Source organism: Ahaetulla prasina, chromosome 13 (assembly GCF_028640845.1).
Source record: "Ahaetulla prasina isolate Xishuangbanna chromosome 13, ASM2864084v1, whole genome shotgun sequence".
Taxonomy (NCBI): domain Eukaryota; kingdom Metazoa; phylum Chordata; class Lepidosauria; order Squamata; family Colubridae; genus Ahaetulla; species Ahaetulla prasina.
Window position 1 is genome coordinate 17,986,438 of NC_080551.1, and position 16,642 is coordinate 18,003,079.

Sequence of the window (16,642 nt, forward strand, 5' to 3'; positions counted from 1 at the left end):
GTTGAATATATGCTAATATGTAACCTCCCCTGCTTACCTTCTGTAACACACCCCTAACTAACCTTAATAAAAGAGTTTGTCTTGAGCTAGCTCGGGGCTCGCTCACCCCGAGGAGAATTGGACTCTGCTTATTCATTTCTCACTCCGTCTGGCGCGGGGATTGCCCAGACCCTTTCGTGGCGAGCCCGCTGGCCGCGAGAAAAGCCACACTATTTCCTCCCCAGCTTTTCAGATGCCCTTTTTTCAACATCGCAGCTATCCGTATAATTAAGGATTTAACGCTAATACACTCGCCTGTTTCAAGACACAGGCTTTTTAAAAAAATCTGTCTAGGAATAATGACGGGCTATTGAAAGGCAAAATGCCAAGTTACGGCTCTATTGAATTAGATCGCTTGCTTGCTTTGGTAAATATTTTCATATCAATTTTGCACACTTGCATTTTGATACCGTTAAATAATGGTGTATTTCAGTCCGGCTTATCAATTTGCAGGGAGACATTTGGGCCTATTAGTTGCAAGGAATAAGAAGGCGGGTGGAAGGATTCCACCAATTGCTTCTTGGAATTCTAACTTCAGTGGACAAAACTGACATACGTCCTGGGGGCCAGTTGTGGGGGGTGGGGCTATGCTTCAGAGGTGGGTTTCAGCAGGTTCTGACAGGTTCTGGAGAACCGGTAGCGGAAATTTTGACTAGTTCGGAGAACCGGTAAATGCCGCCTCTGACTGGCCCCAACCCCATCTATTCTCTGCCTCCTGAGTCCCAGCTGATCGGGAGAAAATGGGGATTTTGCAGTAACCTTCCCCTGGAGTGGGAGGGAATGGAGATTTTGCAATATCCTTCCCCTGGATTGTGGAGGGAATGGAGATTTTGCAGTATCCTTCCCCTGCCATGCCCACCAAGCCACACCATGCCCACCAAGCCACACCCACAGAACTGGTAGTAAAAAAAATGGGATTTCACCACTGCTTGGTGGGCACTGGATCCAGATGTTCCTCTCAGAACCATCAAAAACCAAGCAAAATTTAAAAAATGCACTCCCCCTTAAGTAAGGTTGTATCCGTGGGTGGGCTGCTACGGGTTGGGGAGAACCCATAGCTAATGTTATGACTGGTTCAGAGAACCACCAAATCCCACCCCTGGCTGGCCCCTCCCCTCCCTCCCCTCCCAGGAGTCTCCACGCGGCCTATTTTGGATGTGAGGTAAGTGCAGGGCCTCCAGAGGGCCTCCAGAGCACAGGAGAGGCAGTTTTCGTCCTCCCAGAGGATCGAGGAAAGCCTCCAGAGCCTGGGGAAGGCAAAAATGCTCCCCCTCGCTGTGGTGCAGGAGGCTGACTAAGCCACACCCACCATGGTCTCGCCCACCCAGCAACCGGACAGAGAACCCGTTGCTGAAATTTCTGAAGCCCACCCTGGTTGTATCTATTCCAATTTTAAAAAAAATCTTAACAAGTTTGTGGTTCTTCTCAATATGCCCTTTCGGTGTTACCATTCCTGATGGTTTTGCTCATTTACATGTACATACATACATACATATATATATATACATACATACATACATACATACATATATATATATATATATATATATATATATATATATATATATATATATATATATATATATATATATATATATTTGTTTTCTGAGGTTTTGGTGTTTGTATGTAGGTCTTTGGTTATTGGGTTTTCTCCCGTAAAATTGGAAGTATCTTGGCGGCGTTTGACGAAGTCTCATTCATCATCTTCAGGCTTCAGCCCGTGCTCCCAGAAGCATGAAGCTGAAGCCTGAAGATGAGGAATGAGACTTCGTCGAAACATCGCCAAGACACTTCCAATTTTACGCAGGAGAAAACCCGAATAACCAAAGACCTATATATATATATGTATATATTTGTTTTCTGAGGTTTTCACGGGTGTTTGTATATAGGTCTTTGGTTATTGGGTTTTCTCCCGTAAAATTGGAAATGTCTTGGCGGCGTTTGACGAAGTCTCATTTGTCATCTTCAGGCTTCAGCTTCATGCTTCTGGGAAGCACGAAGCTGAAGCCTGAAGATGACGAATGAGACTTCGTCAAAACGTCGCCAAGACATTTCCAATTTTACGCGGGAGAAAACCCGAATAACCAAAGACCTACATATATATATATATATATATATATATATATATATATATATATTACAGCCTCCCCTTCCATTCAGAAATCTTTATAGATTTTACCATTAACAAAGCAGAACATCGATTATAGGGTAGTACACAAAAGACATCTAATATTACCCTGCCATTCTGTAAACATCCAAGAACGTGATAACTTGTCAAAACCAGTCTTTCCTTTAGCTGGCAACTAAATGAAACAAGACGGATGGTTGCATGCCATTTGGACATGGAACTGGTATTTTAAACTAATTATGGATGGAGCGCCTGGGAATTAGCCTCTGGTTTAAGCCATTTGCACTTGAAATATTGGGCCCGGCTAATCTGAAATTGGTCAGAGGTTCTTGGCAATGTCAGGGAGTGGGGTGGTATTGTCAGATTTATCATGTTAGAATGGAATAAAATAGAATAGAATAACAGAGTTGGAAGGGACCTTGGAGGTCTTCTAGTCCAACCCCCTGCTTAGGCAGGAAACCCTACACCACTTCAGACAAATGGTTATCCAACATCTTAAAAATTTCCAGTGTTGGAGCATTCACAGCTTCTGGAGGCAAGTTATTCCACTGATTAATTGTTCTAACTATCAGAAAATTTCTCCTTAGTTCTAAGTTGCTTCTCTCCTTGATTAGTTTCCACCCATTGCTTCTTGTTCTACCCTCAGGTGCTTTGGAGAATAGCTTGACTCCCTCTTCTTTGTGGCAACCCCTGAGATATTGGAAGACTGCTATCATGTCTCCCCTTGTCCTTCTTTTCATTAAACTAGACATACCCAGTTCTTGCAACCGTTCTTCATATGTTTTAGCCTCCAGTCCCCTAATCCTCTTGGTTGCTCTTCTCTGCACTCTTTCTAGAGTCTCAACATCTTTTTTACATCGTGGCGACCAAAACTGGATGCAGTATTCTAGGTGTGGTCTTACTAAGGCATTATAAAGTGGTATTAACACTTCACGTGATCTTGATTCTATCCGTTCTGTTTTTTATTGATCTTCTGACAAGCAGAGTCAATGGGGGAAGCCAGATTCACTGAGCAAACCTGTGACTAATTTAACAATTGCAGTGATTCACTCAACAACTGTGGCAAGAAAGGTGTCGTGTCCCAGTCCTCCGCTGACGGCCGGGTCAGGGAAATCCGAATCAGGCTTGCCTCTGCAGCTCTGCCCAAAGTCCTAGCAAAGTCCTCAGAGCAGGCAGGAGACCAGAAAGTGACTTCAGCAAGATAAGTTCGACTTTGCCTGACTCAGAGACTGCCAGAAAGCAGATCCTTTATATAGGCCATGGGGTGTGGCTCCATGACTCAGCACTCATTAAGGCCTGCCCCTCCCTTCCTTCTGTTGCCTCCGCCTATCCAGCCTTCTGATGCGAGGGTCACTCCAATCAGCAGCTGTTGGAAATAAACCTTCCTCAGGCTCACATGCTGTGGAGGAGGGGGAGGGGTCTAGCTGCTCCGTTTGCCTGGGCATGGAGCCAGGGCTGGGGCCGGGGGCTGCTCCCTCCTCTGCAGCCTGCTTGGGCATGGAGCCAGGGCTGGGACCGGGAGGTGCCCCCTCCTCTTCAGCTTGTCTGGGCATGGAGACAGGACTGGGGCTGGGAGGCATACATTCCTCCGTGTTCGGGAGCAGATAAGAAGGCCCCGGCTGCTGTGAGAGCGGGCAAGACACAACAAAAGGTGGTAAAATGGGGCAAAATTCACTTAACAACTGTCTCGCTTAGCAGCGAGAAATTTTGGCCTCAGTTGGGGCCTTAAGTCCCTCGACTACCTGTAGTGAACAGGAAAGAAGTTCCTTTCCCTGTGAAGACAGCTATCCTGTGAAATGCCCTCCCTGGCTCCCACGCTCCTCGTTTAGATACAGCCTTTAAAAAAATTGCGTATGTGGCAGTGGTGGATTTTACTTACCCTTGCTACTGGTTCGCTCATGCTTGCGTGCTTGCACCACTTCTACGCATGCACAGTAGCTTCTGCGCATGCGCAGAGCATATTTGATGACTTTCCCGCAGGTGGGCAGAGCCTCGCGCCGCCGCTACTACCGGTTCTCCCGAACCGGTGTGAACCGGGAGCAACCCACCACTGGTATGTGGTCTCAAAAGAGTTGACAATGACAGGATGTCACCACCACCATCATCTTGAAAAGAATAAATATTTATTTATTTATTTATTTTATTAGATTTTTATACCGCCCTTCTCCCGAAGGACTCAGGGCAGTGTACAGCCAAAAATTAAAAAAACCCACAATATTCACATTTAAAACAGAAACTTAAAACTGAGCATATTACAAAAATGGCTGAAATTTAAAAAGTTAAAACCCTAAAATAATAACCCCAATTAAAATTTAATAAAACCTTTAAGCCAGTCCCGCTTGAATAAATAGGTGCGTTTTCAGCTCACGGCGAAAAGTCCGAAGATCAGGCACTTGGCGTAAACCCGGGGGAAGTTCATTCCAGAGCGTAGGAGCTCCTACAGAGAAGGCCCTTCCCCTGGGGGCTGCCAGCCGACATTGTTTGGTGGACGGCACCCTGAGAAGGCCCTCTCTGTGTGAGCGTACGGGTCAGTGGGAGGCATGAGGTAACAGCAGGCGGTCCCGTAAGTACCCGGGCCCTAAGCCATGGAGCGCTTTAAAGGTGGTAACCAAGATCTTAAAGCGCACCCGAAAGACCACAGGAAGCCAGTGCAGGCTGCGCAGGATTGGTGTTATATGGGAGCAATGAGTTGCTCCCACTATAACCCGTGCAGCTGCGTTCTGGACTAGCTGCAGCCTCCGGGTGCACTTCAAGGGCAGCCCCATGTAGAGTGCATTGCAATAATCCAAGCGTGAGTGACCGTGCACAAGGCATTATTAAATAAATCTTTATATTGGCCTTTCAAACTCTTAACTCCTTCCTAGTTTCAATGGGTAATTTTGATTTCCTAACCCGGCTTTCCCATGATTGCTCCGGGATTTTCATACGTAGTCAGCAGATGCCGATGTTTTAAATCAATACGTTCGGAAACAGAAATCCGGGACAAAGTAGAATAAAGTCAGAACGATGCTCAGCACCTGGGACCGAGCATGCGGATTTTCAGCCTTATCGAAAACTGGTTTCGGAAGTGGCAGCCCCGATGAGGAATGTCTTGATATCCAGAGGGAGAGTTGAAATAATCAAAGTGGTGGTTGCAACCACACATTGGAAGCCCTTCCCCCCTTTTCATGTGTTAGCAGATTAGACATATTAATTTCTACGAGACAATCCCTTGTATATAAAAAAGCTGTCAGCTTTGAAGTGATGGTTGGGAGGTTTGTGCTCAGGTGTGAGTTTGTGCGTTCTCACCTTATTCTCCGGAGAATTGGCCTGTCTTTCTGATAAACTTGAACATCTTGTATGCTTCTTTTTGGAGGTAGACATATGCCTAGTTATGTTTTCATCTTCAGGAGTGGGCCTGGCATTTGATGTATAACACAAACCACGCTCAATTTTTTTGGGTGGGGATAGCTGCCACCCTTCTTCCTTTACTCTCTTCCATCACAGCTGCAGCTTTCAGATAAGAAATGTTGTGGCCCGCAGATCTGGACAGTGAGGAGGTTGGGGAGGAACATGGGCCAATCCTGGTGTTTGGGGAAGGCTCTGATGAAGGCTTTGTGTCAGAGGCAGAGAGGGGGCCAGGGCCTTATGCCAGTTATCAGTTGCCTTCGGAGTCAGACATCAGTGAGGCAGACGAACAGCTGGAGCCTGTGTGCACATGTGCAGAGTTGCCAGACGAAGGAAACAGCTAAAGAACAAGGGTCGACTAGGGAGTAAGGCCACAGGTGGACGATGAATGGCTCCTATCAGAGGGAATAAAAGCGGATCGAAGGGGGAGTGGAGTTTGCAGGAGACCATTAGTTTGCTTAATTGGTTTGTGACTCTCTGAGACTCCTTGGCAAGTTTTGAAGATATCGGCCTGGCAGCTCTCCAAGCCAGATAAGGTCCGTGACTGTAAATTCTCCCTTGAAAGACTTTGCTGGATGTGAATGAGAAGAATTCACAGTAACTTAATAAAAAGGGTTTTTTGTCGGGACAATCGTGCTCTTGGGAAGCCTAGGTCAGAACATGGGCCTGACATTTGATGTATAACACAAATCACACTCACTTTTTTTTAGGGGGATAGCTGCCATTGTTCTTCCTTTACTCTTTTCCATCACAGCTGCAGCTTTGAGATACGAAAGACCAAAAAGAAGCTACCTACTCATCTGATTTTCTTTCTTTTCTAGGATTTTTTTTCTTAAAAAAAATATCGTGTCATACCCACTCTATAATTGCAAGGTGTTTGGTATGCTGTGAAATAAGTATTATGTTACGTCTCCCATAAAAATAAGAATTTTGATCCTTTTGCACTTCATCTTTGGAAAAGATTCCTAAGAATACCGTGGGATGGTCAAGGGCCTCTGTGACTCAGGCTGCTAATGCAGTCTGTTATTAACAGCAGCTGCCTGTAATTACTGCAGGTTCTAGTCCCACCAGGCCCAAGGTTGACTCAGCCTTCCATCCTTTATAAGGTAGGTAAAATGAGGACCCAGATTGTTGGGGGCAATAAGTTGACTTTGTATATAAATATACAAATAGAATGAAGACTATTACTAACATAGTGTAAGCCGCCCTGAGTCTTCGGAGAAAGGCGGGATATAAATGCAAATTAAAACAACAACAACAAAAAAAATAAAACAAAATCAAGGAGTCGTCAAATCATTCAAGACTTCTCCCTGGAGAATGGATGACCGGGGGAAAATTAATATGCCTTGTCACCTTATATGCCAAGAGCCAGCTCTCTGGAGAAGTTTGCCATGGTGGGAAGGTAGAAGAAAAGAGAAAGAGGAGAGGCCCAACCGCAAGACGGATGGGTTCGATTACAGGGGTGATGAGGACACCGTTGGAAGACATGAAGGATGTGATAGTTAAGAGATGACACCAATTTGATGGCATGTAATCTATCAATCAAAGTAAGATCCACAACGCTGAGAGTAGATTAATAAATCCTCTGATGAGTGATTGAATCTTCTAGAGCAGTGACAGCTAACCTTTTTGCCATCGTGTGCCAAAAGCGGGGGGAGTGTGGAGGGCTTGTGCGCACGTGCACAATTATGGGTGTGCACCCATAATTCTATGCGCCCCACCTCCTGTGCATGAGTGCACAACCCCCCAGTGCTCCCTCAGCATTTGGCACGTGATGCCCGGTGGACCCGGTAGGCCCATTTTTGGCTCTCTCTAGGCTCCAGAGCTTTTCTAGGAGCCTGTGGAGGGTGAAAACAGCCTTTACCATCTCCCTGGAGGCCCTCCAGAGGCCAGAAACAACTTCAAGTGGGACCAGAAGGCCTGATTTTTGCTCTTCCCAGGTTCCAGAGCCTCTCTAGGAGCCTGGGGAGGGAGAAAATGGCCTCCCCCCCCTCTGGAGGCCAAAAAAGTCCGTTTCCTGACTTCTGGCCCCACGCATGCCATAGGTTCACCATCACGGTTCTAGAGGATAAGAAATTGTTAGACAAGTTTTGGCCCCAGCGTTCACTGGAACCCAAGATCAAATGTTTTTAGTCTATGTCGTGTCCCACTCCTCCGCTGAGGGCTGGGTCAGGGAAATCCGAATCAGGCGGGCCTCTGCAGCTCTGCCAAAGTCCTAGCAAAGTCCTCAGGGCAGGCAGGAGACCAGAAAGTGACTTCAGCAAGATATGTTTAGACTTTGCCTGACTCAGAGAATGCCAGAAAGCAGGTCCTTTATATAGGCCATGGAGTGTGGCTCCATGACTCAGCACTTATCCAGGCCTGCCCCTCCCTTCCTTCTGTCGCCGCCGCCGCCTATCAATTCTTCTGAAGCGAGGGTCACTCCAGTCTGCAGCTGTTGGTAATTGACCTCCCTCAGGCTCACATGCTGTGGGGGAGGGGGAGGGGTCTAGTTGCTCCGTTTGCCTGGGCATGGAGCCAGAGCTGGGGGCTGGAGGTACTTCTTCCTCCTCAGCCTGTCTGGGCATGGAGCCAGGGCTGGGGCCGGGAGGCATACTAGGACATTCCTCAGCATTCGGAAGCAGATAAGAAGGCCCCGGCTGCGGTGAAAGCGGGCGAGACACAACAGTCTAGATGATATATACAAAACGTACAATCTTCTTTTACTTCTGATCTTGGCAACTGGAAGCCTTGATGATTATCCAGTGTAAATGGATAATGTCCAGAATACAACAGTTACTGTACCAGGGGCCTCTGTGGGCAGAGGTTAAAAAAAAGGTCAGCGTGGTAACTGCAACTGCATAAGCAAAGTCCTGTATATTTTAAAGGTGCCCTGCAGTAACTCTTTTTTACTACCCTATTCAGGGTAGAGTCAGGGAGACTGGATGGAGCTGAGCATTTGCTGGCGGGATGCCCTTCCTGACACCTATGTGGAGTTCACAGCAGATTATTTTTTTTTTTGCGTCCTGGGAGACAAACCTCTGCTGCTACCTAGGATTGAACTCTCAACCTTCTGAGTGGGAGGTGAGCGTCTTCACCACTATTTATTTATTTTTATTTTATTAGATTTTTATACCGCCCTTCTCCCGAAGGACTCAGGGCGGTGTACAGCCAAAATTAAAACCCACAATATACACAATCAAAACAGAATTTAAAACGAAGCATATTACAAGAGTGGCCGACTTTAAAAAGTTTAAAACCCTAAAAAATTAATAAATAACCCCGGTTAAAATTTAATAAAACTTTTAATCCAGTCCCGCTTGAATAAATAAATGCATTTTCAGCTCACGGCGAAAAGTCCGAAGATCAGGCACTTGGCGTAAACCAGGGGGAAGTTCGTTCCAAAGCGCAGGGGCTCCAACAGAGAAGGCTCTACCCCTGGGGGCCGCCAGCCGACATTGTTTGGCGGACGGCACCCTGAGAAGCCCCTCTCTGTGTGAGCGTACGGGTCGATGGGAGGCATGAGGTAACAGCAAGCGGTCCCGTAAGTACCCGGGCCCTAAGCCATGGAGCGCTTTAAAGATGGTAACCAGAATCTTAAAGCGCACCCGAAAGACCACAGGAAGCCAGTGCAGACTGCGTAGTAGTGGTGTTACATGGGAGCAACGAGTGGCTCCCGTTACTACTCATGCAGCTGCATGGCCACCGTGCTGCTCTAAAGACGTTCTGCAATGCATATAAAAAAAAAAAAAAGAGGAGGGAGAAAGTTTTAATCACACCTCATGGCTCTCATTTTGATTTATTTGTTGTTGTTTTTTAAAAAAAAAACTGTTTCAGGGATGTGTAGCCCACACAAAACCACTTTTTCCTTTATTAAAGCTGGTAGCATAAAACCTTTGCTGCGGTCACCCAACCTACTTAAGGTTTACGGGCCACAACGAATGACTGGCTTATTGGATTAGACCTTAGCGGGATGCTGAGTCTTCCCTTCTGTCTGCATAAATGCATTTATTCATTTTTCAACATTTCTCTCCCCCTCTCCCTCAAAAGGTCTCCCAGGGCAGCTTATAAATATCTGACGCTCCCTGACCTTAGCTTTATAGTCTAAAAAACATGACACGTAGGGAAAACAGATGAAGAGAAAGGAATAAAAAAAAAACCCCATATTTTCTCTCATGCTCAGCTCGGATAGAAACAGTTGGGGGGTAAGATGGCTGCCCTCTGTTCATTAGACCTGAAGGGCACAGACGCCCCAGTAATTAATGGATTGATTAAAAAAAGGTCAGGCAATTGATCTCTACGTAGAGAAGATGAATGAGTTCTTTGTTTCTTTTCTCTCTCTGGGATAGCTGTTATTTATTTATTTATTTATTTATTTATTTATTTATTTATTTATTTATTTATTTATTTATTTATTTATTTATTTATTTATTTATTTATTTATTTATTTATTGGCTTTCTATCCTACCAGAAAGTGCCCCCAACTCTGTTTTGCCCCCACAAAAAAACACACACACCCTATTCTGTGAGATGGGTTTGGCTGATGGAGCGACTAACTTTAGTTCCCCCGGAACCTTCCATGGCTGAAGGTAGACTAGAACCCAAGTTTCTCGGCTCCTAGTCCAGCATATTCATCATTACACCAACCTGTTGTAGCCTGTTGGCTGCTGGCTCCTCCAGTAGCCGAATCAGAGGAAGAGGAGGAGTGGGAGTCAGAGCCAGCATCAAGGCAACCTGAGAGCTCCGAGTGGGAAGAAGGAATGGAGCTGTCAGAGAGAGAGATAGAGGCGGAGCCTGGGCCGTCCATCAGCCCTCAGATGGAGAGTCAATAGCCCCAGAGTCTGGAGGTGTTGATGAGGAAGAGGAGGAACAGCTGGGTCCAGTGCTTGATGCGCGGATGCACAGAAGGCAGAGGAGAGGAGAGCCGTGGAAATCTATGGGCTGGTCCTTGGTACAGAAGAACCACCGCTGCTAGCGAAGGCCCACCCTAGCTCTGGGGATAAAAGGCAGAGGGCAGAGATGAATAGGTGTGGCAGACCACGATTCATCTCCCTGCCGGACAAACTTGTTAGCCTGCTGTGGGTGTGAGAGAAACGTTTTGCCGGGGCTGCTGGCGCTCCTAATAAAGGGAACATTTAGTTAACTACAGATGGTTTGTCATGTTTGGGAGCCGGGTCAGAACGCAACCTGGCTTTTTTTAGGTGTTGGAATTCCATTCTGACCTCACTGTCTCTGCATTGAGAGGTTCTGCCTCTGTGTCGACATTCTGGGATCTGAATCCGGACCTGTAGGGGAAGCATCCATTTTGAGAAAACGAACTGAGATAAATGTAGTAACACATTAAATCTCCCCTTTATGAACCCCCCCACATTACTTTGACTGACCACACCTATTTTTTCCCCTTGCCTTCAATTCGGATTCAGATTGCTTCCCATCTTTTGAATATTCACCTAATATTCCCTTGTAGTACTATATATGTGATGGTGCCTTGGTGGTCTCTGAGCTTGGTGATTTTCTTAGAGACGTTTCATGATCAAACTAGATAACATCATCAGTAGTAGCACTGATGATGTTATCTATCTATCTATCTATCTATCTATCTATCTATCTATCTATCTATCTATCTATCTATCTATCTATCTATCATCTATCTTATCTATTTCTCTCTCTCTCTCATCTCTCTCTCTCTCTCTAATCTATCTATCATCTCTCTATCTCTCTATCTGTCATATCTCTCTCTCTCTCTCTCTCTCTATCATCTATCTATCTATCTATCTATCTAATCTATCTATCTATCTATCTATCTATCTATCTATCTATCTATCTATCTATCTATCTATCTATCTATCTATCTATCTATCTATCTATCTATCTATCTATCTATCTATCTATATCATTCTATCTATCTATCTATCTATCTATCTATCTATCTATCTATCTATCTATCTATCTATCTATCTATCTATCTATCATCTATCTTATCTATTTCTCTCTCTCTCATCTCTCTCTCTCTCTAATCTATCTATCATCTCTCTATCTCTCTATCTGTCATATCTATCTATCTGTCTGTCTGTCTATCTATCTATCTATCTATCTATCTATCTATCTATCTATCTATCTATCTATCTATCTATCTATCTATCTATCTATCTATCTATCTATCTATCTGTTTCTATCAGCTTGTTCACATTTCCTTTTTTGAAAACTGCTCTGCTTGCAAGCTTCCAGGAATGATTACAGAGGCCCGATAGCTATTTTTGATTAAACCAGGCCCATAATTCATATTTAGGGAGGCTGAGAAATTAGGCTAACCAAATTGCTCCTTTCCCACATCGTGATTGCTCTTCTCCAGAAATGTGCTGAATAGGTACAAACATGGCTTCTTTCATAACTCCGATAAGCTGGTCGAATGCTCCGGTAGCTTGTAGCCCAATGATTGCAAGGTTTCAATTTCCACCTTTAAAGGGGAATATTTGTAGCTCAGGGTTGAAACGAGGGGTCCTTGGTGCTCTCTGAGCTTGGTTTTTTTTTTTTTTGCAGACATTTCATTACCAATGGTGGAATTTAAATTTTTTTTACTACCGGTTCTGTGGGCGTGGCTTGGTGGGTGTGGTGTGGCTTGGTAGGCGTGGCAGGGGAAGGATACTGCAAAATCTCTATTCCCACCCCACTCCAGGGGGAATGATATTGCAAAATCCCCATTCCCACCCCACTCCTGGGGGAAGGATATAGTGCAAAATTTATGTACACTGAGAGCATATGCACCAAGACAAATTCCTTGTGTGTCCAATCACACTTGGCCAATAAAATTCTATTCTATTCTATTCTATTCTATTCTATTCTATTCTATTCTATTCTATTCTATTCTATTCTATTCTATTCTATTCTATTCTAAAATCTCCATTTCCACTCCACTCTGGGGCCATCCAGAGGTGGTATTTGCTGGCTCTCCGAACTACTCAAAATTTCCGCTACCGGTTCTCCAGAACCTGCTGAATTTCACCCCTGTTCATTACCCAAACTAGGTAACTTCAGCAGTGCTGTTGAAACTGTGCTAGTGCTAGTGACTAGCACTGATGATGCTACCAAGTTTGGATGATGAAACGTTTGCAAGAAACCAACTAAGCTCAGAGAACACCGAGAACCCTACAGCCCTGCTCCTCTATGCAAAATCCACTCCCTTCTAGCACTGATGATGTTACCTAGTTGGGTCATGAAACATCAGCAAGAAAACCACCAAGCTCAGATAGCACCAAGGATCCCACAATTGCCCTCCTCCTCCTCCTCTTCCTCTTCCACGCCACAAATCCCACTCCCTTCTAGCACTGATGATGTTACCTACTTTGGGGCATGAAACATCTGCAAGAAAACCACCAAGCTGGGAGAGCATCAAGGACCCCAGAATCCTTCTCCACTTCTTCTTCCTCCTCCTTCTTATCCCATCTCCTTCTCCCTTCTAGCACTGATGTCATTGGCTAGTTGGGTCATGAAAGGTTTGCAAGCAAGAAAACTGTTATGTATTCATGTTTGTACCTTTAAATATTTGAGCGGGAAATCAGCACGTTGCTGATTGGACGAAGCCTCCAGTAGAACTGTATAAAAGGAGAGGTTTTTCCCCCAGCCTGTTGCTGGGTTCACCCTATATTAAAGAGCTGTTGTCACTACCCTGGTCTCCAGCCTCGTTACTTCCAGAACTTAACATTGGCGACGAGGATGGGATCTCGAGGCTAAGGAGAACCAGAACCGAGCTGAAGCACGCACGATAGAACCGAACCCAGCAAATCAGGGCAGAAACCGCGGAGATGGCCAGTTACACTCCGCCCGCACCGTTTGACCCAGCCAGAGAGAAATGGGGAATGTATATGACCCGTTTCGAAAGCTTTCTAGAAGCCAACGAACTGCAGGGAGTTCCAGATAACCGCAAAAGGGCTTATTTCTTAAGCCACTGTGGTCCGGAGGTCATCGATATTGCGGAAGCCCTGGCAGAGCCAACGCCGATACAATCGGTATCGTGGCCAACTCTGCAAACCCTACTAAAAAACCACTTCGCACCCACACCGTCCAAATACGTGCGGCGGTTTGAATTCGGAGAGCGAAGACAGATGGAGGGCGAATCCATCGGTGACTACATGGCCGCCCTAAGGAAAGCGTCCAAGGACTGCGGATACCGAGACCTAGACGAGGTGCTGCTCGAGCAACTCATCCGAGGGGTCAAAGACATCCGTTTGCGGCGCCGGCTGCTAGCAAAGAGCAACCTAACGCTGGCCAACGCTCTGGACGAAGCCAGAGCACATGAAATGTCCACCCAAGCGGCGGAGACACTGCAAAAGCCTCTCCCACCAAAGGCGAGCACAAAGCCGGCTCCAGTGCACCAGGAGGAGATTCAGACCGAATCCGACGGTGACGGTGAGGATGAGGAAGGGGTCTGCCGGACCGATAAACGCGACAAAGAGGACCGAGACGAATGCGGAAGCTGCGGAGGTCAACACCAGCGCCAATGCTGCAAGTTTAAGGACGCAACATGTCGGCGGTGTGGAAAGAAGGGGCACCTAGCTCAAGTCTGTCGAGCTCCCCAACCTTCCCGCCGAAAATTCAAATCGGCCAATCAGAGCGCGGGATCGGAAAGGCGACCCGCGATTGGCTCAAATAAGAAAGGCGCGAATTCAAACCAAACGACTGTAGTCATAGGCCGCGCCTCAACCCGAGTGGAGAAGAAGATCTTCACCAAACCTAAAATAGAGGGAGTAAGGTGCCGACTCGAAGTGGACACCGGGTCAGCCATCACCATCATGTCCTGGGACACTTTGGTGAAGTCACTGCCATCAGTCGCGAAGCGCCACCTGCAATCCCAACGGTTACGGGTCCACGATTACCAGGGAAATCGAATCCCTGTTCGAGGGACCACCTCCGTCCGCGTCGAGTACGGACCTCACAAGAAGACCCTGCCCATCACAATCGTCGAGGGGACTCTGCCTAGTTTGCTAGGACTAGACTGGTTTCGCGCACTGGGCATGGGAGTGACTGGCATCTACAGAAGTGACTGCAACCTGAAAGACATACTCTTGAGCGAGTTCGAAGATGTCTTCAAGGACTGCCTGGGCAAGTACAAGGGGACCCCTATTTCCTTCAACTTAGACCCCCAGGTAGCTCCCATTAGGCTAAAGGCGAGGAGAGTCCCTTTTGCCCTTAAGCCAAAAATTGATAAGGAGCTAGATAAGCTCATAAATCAGGGAATTTTGGTACCAGTCGATCACGCAAAGTGGGAGACGCCAATCGTCACCCCAATAAAACCAGATGGGTCAATTAGAATTTGCGCTGACTACAAGGCGACGCTAAACAAAGCCTTACAGAAAAGCGCTTACCCAGTTCCCGTGGTGCAACACTTACTGCACTCTTTGGGGCAAGGGCAGGTCTTTGCAAAGTTAGACTTGGCCCAAGCCTACCAACAACTGCCCGTAGACGCCAACACAGCCGAAGCCCAAACAATTGTAACCCACAGGGGTGCATTCAGGTGCACCCGACTACAATTTGGGGTGAGTGTGGCACCGGGGTTGTTCCAAAACTTAATGGAACGACTTCTGCAAGGGCTCCCAGGGGTAGTTCCCTACTTCGATGATGTCTTGATATCAGCGGAAAACGTAGAGGAACTGGGGGAGCGGTTAAGAAAGGTTCTGGGCATTTTCCGGGCAGCCGGATTAAAGGTGAAAGCAAACAAATGCCACATAGGGGTCGAATCCGTCGAATTCTTGGGCTACCGAATAGACAAGAAGGGAATTCACCCCACTGAGAGCAAAGTCAAGGCAATCAGAAAGGCCCCAGCGCCCAAAAACAAAGCAGAGCTACAGGCATTCCTGGGGCTAGTGAATTTTTACGCGGTCTTTTTAAAAAACAAAGCGACCGTTGCTGAACCGCTGCACAAGCTTCTAGGAAAAAATACTGTTTGGTCTTGGGGAAAGTCGGAAAGTAGGGCTTTTGAAACAGTAAAAAACCTGCTTTCAAGCGATAGCCTGCTCATCCAATATCATAACTCATTGCCCCTAGTGCTGGTTTGCGATGCCTCCCCTTACGGGGTGGGGGCTGTGCTCAGCCACAGACTTCCAAACGGCACAGAAGCCCCTATAGCCTTCTACTCTAGAACAATGTCCCCCCCAGAGAGGAACTATAGCCAGTTAGATAAAGAAGCGCTAGCAATTGTGTCAGGGGTGAAAAAATTCCACGAATATGTATTTGGGCGGGATTTTGAAATTGTGACTGACCACAGACCGCTGTTAGGAATACTGGCAGGAGATCACCAACGCCTGTGGCACTTTCGCCACGATTGACTCGATGGACTATTTTCTTAGCCGCTTATTCGTACAAGCTGCAGCATCGGCCAGGAAAAGAAGTGGGGCATGCGGACGCTAAGCAGATGCCCACTACCAGAGGCAATCAAGACCCCACCCGGGACGCCTGTCCTGCTGATTGACTCTTTGGACTCAGGCCCAGTCACATCTAAGGAGGTGGCTCGGCATCATACCGGGACATTGTGATAAGGACTGTACTCGGATGGGTACAAGAGGGTGGCCGCTGCGCCGGGTGAAAGGTTTAAGGAATTTGTAAAAGCGTGATGAGCTCTCGGCTCAAGGGGTGCCTATTATGGGGTGATCGTGTGGTAATCCCGGATAAATTAAGGGAAAGGTATTGGACCTCCACGAGGGTCACCCAGGGATCGTAAGGATGAAGGGCTAGCAAGAAGCTATGTGTGGTGGCCACTCATGGATTCAGAAATTGCTGAGAGGGTAGGGAAATGCCAGGCTTGCCAAAAGTCCAGACCCCTACCACCATCGGCCCCAGTCAGGGAATGGGAAAAACCCCAAGGGGCCTGGTCAAGAATCCACATTGATTTTGCTGGCCTTTCCACGGCCAAACCTTCCTAGTGGTTGTCGACGCATTCTCTAAATGGTTAGAAATCATACTTATGAAATCCACTACGGCCGAGGCAGTAATCGCAGCCCTGCGCCACCTATTCGCAACCCACGGGTTGCCTGACACTCTGGTGTCCGACAACGGCCCGCAATTCACGGCAGCCCAGTTTGAGGAATACTTGGCAGAGGGGGGCATCCGCCATGC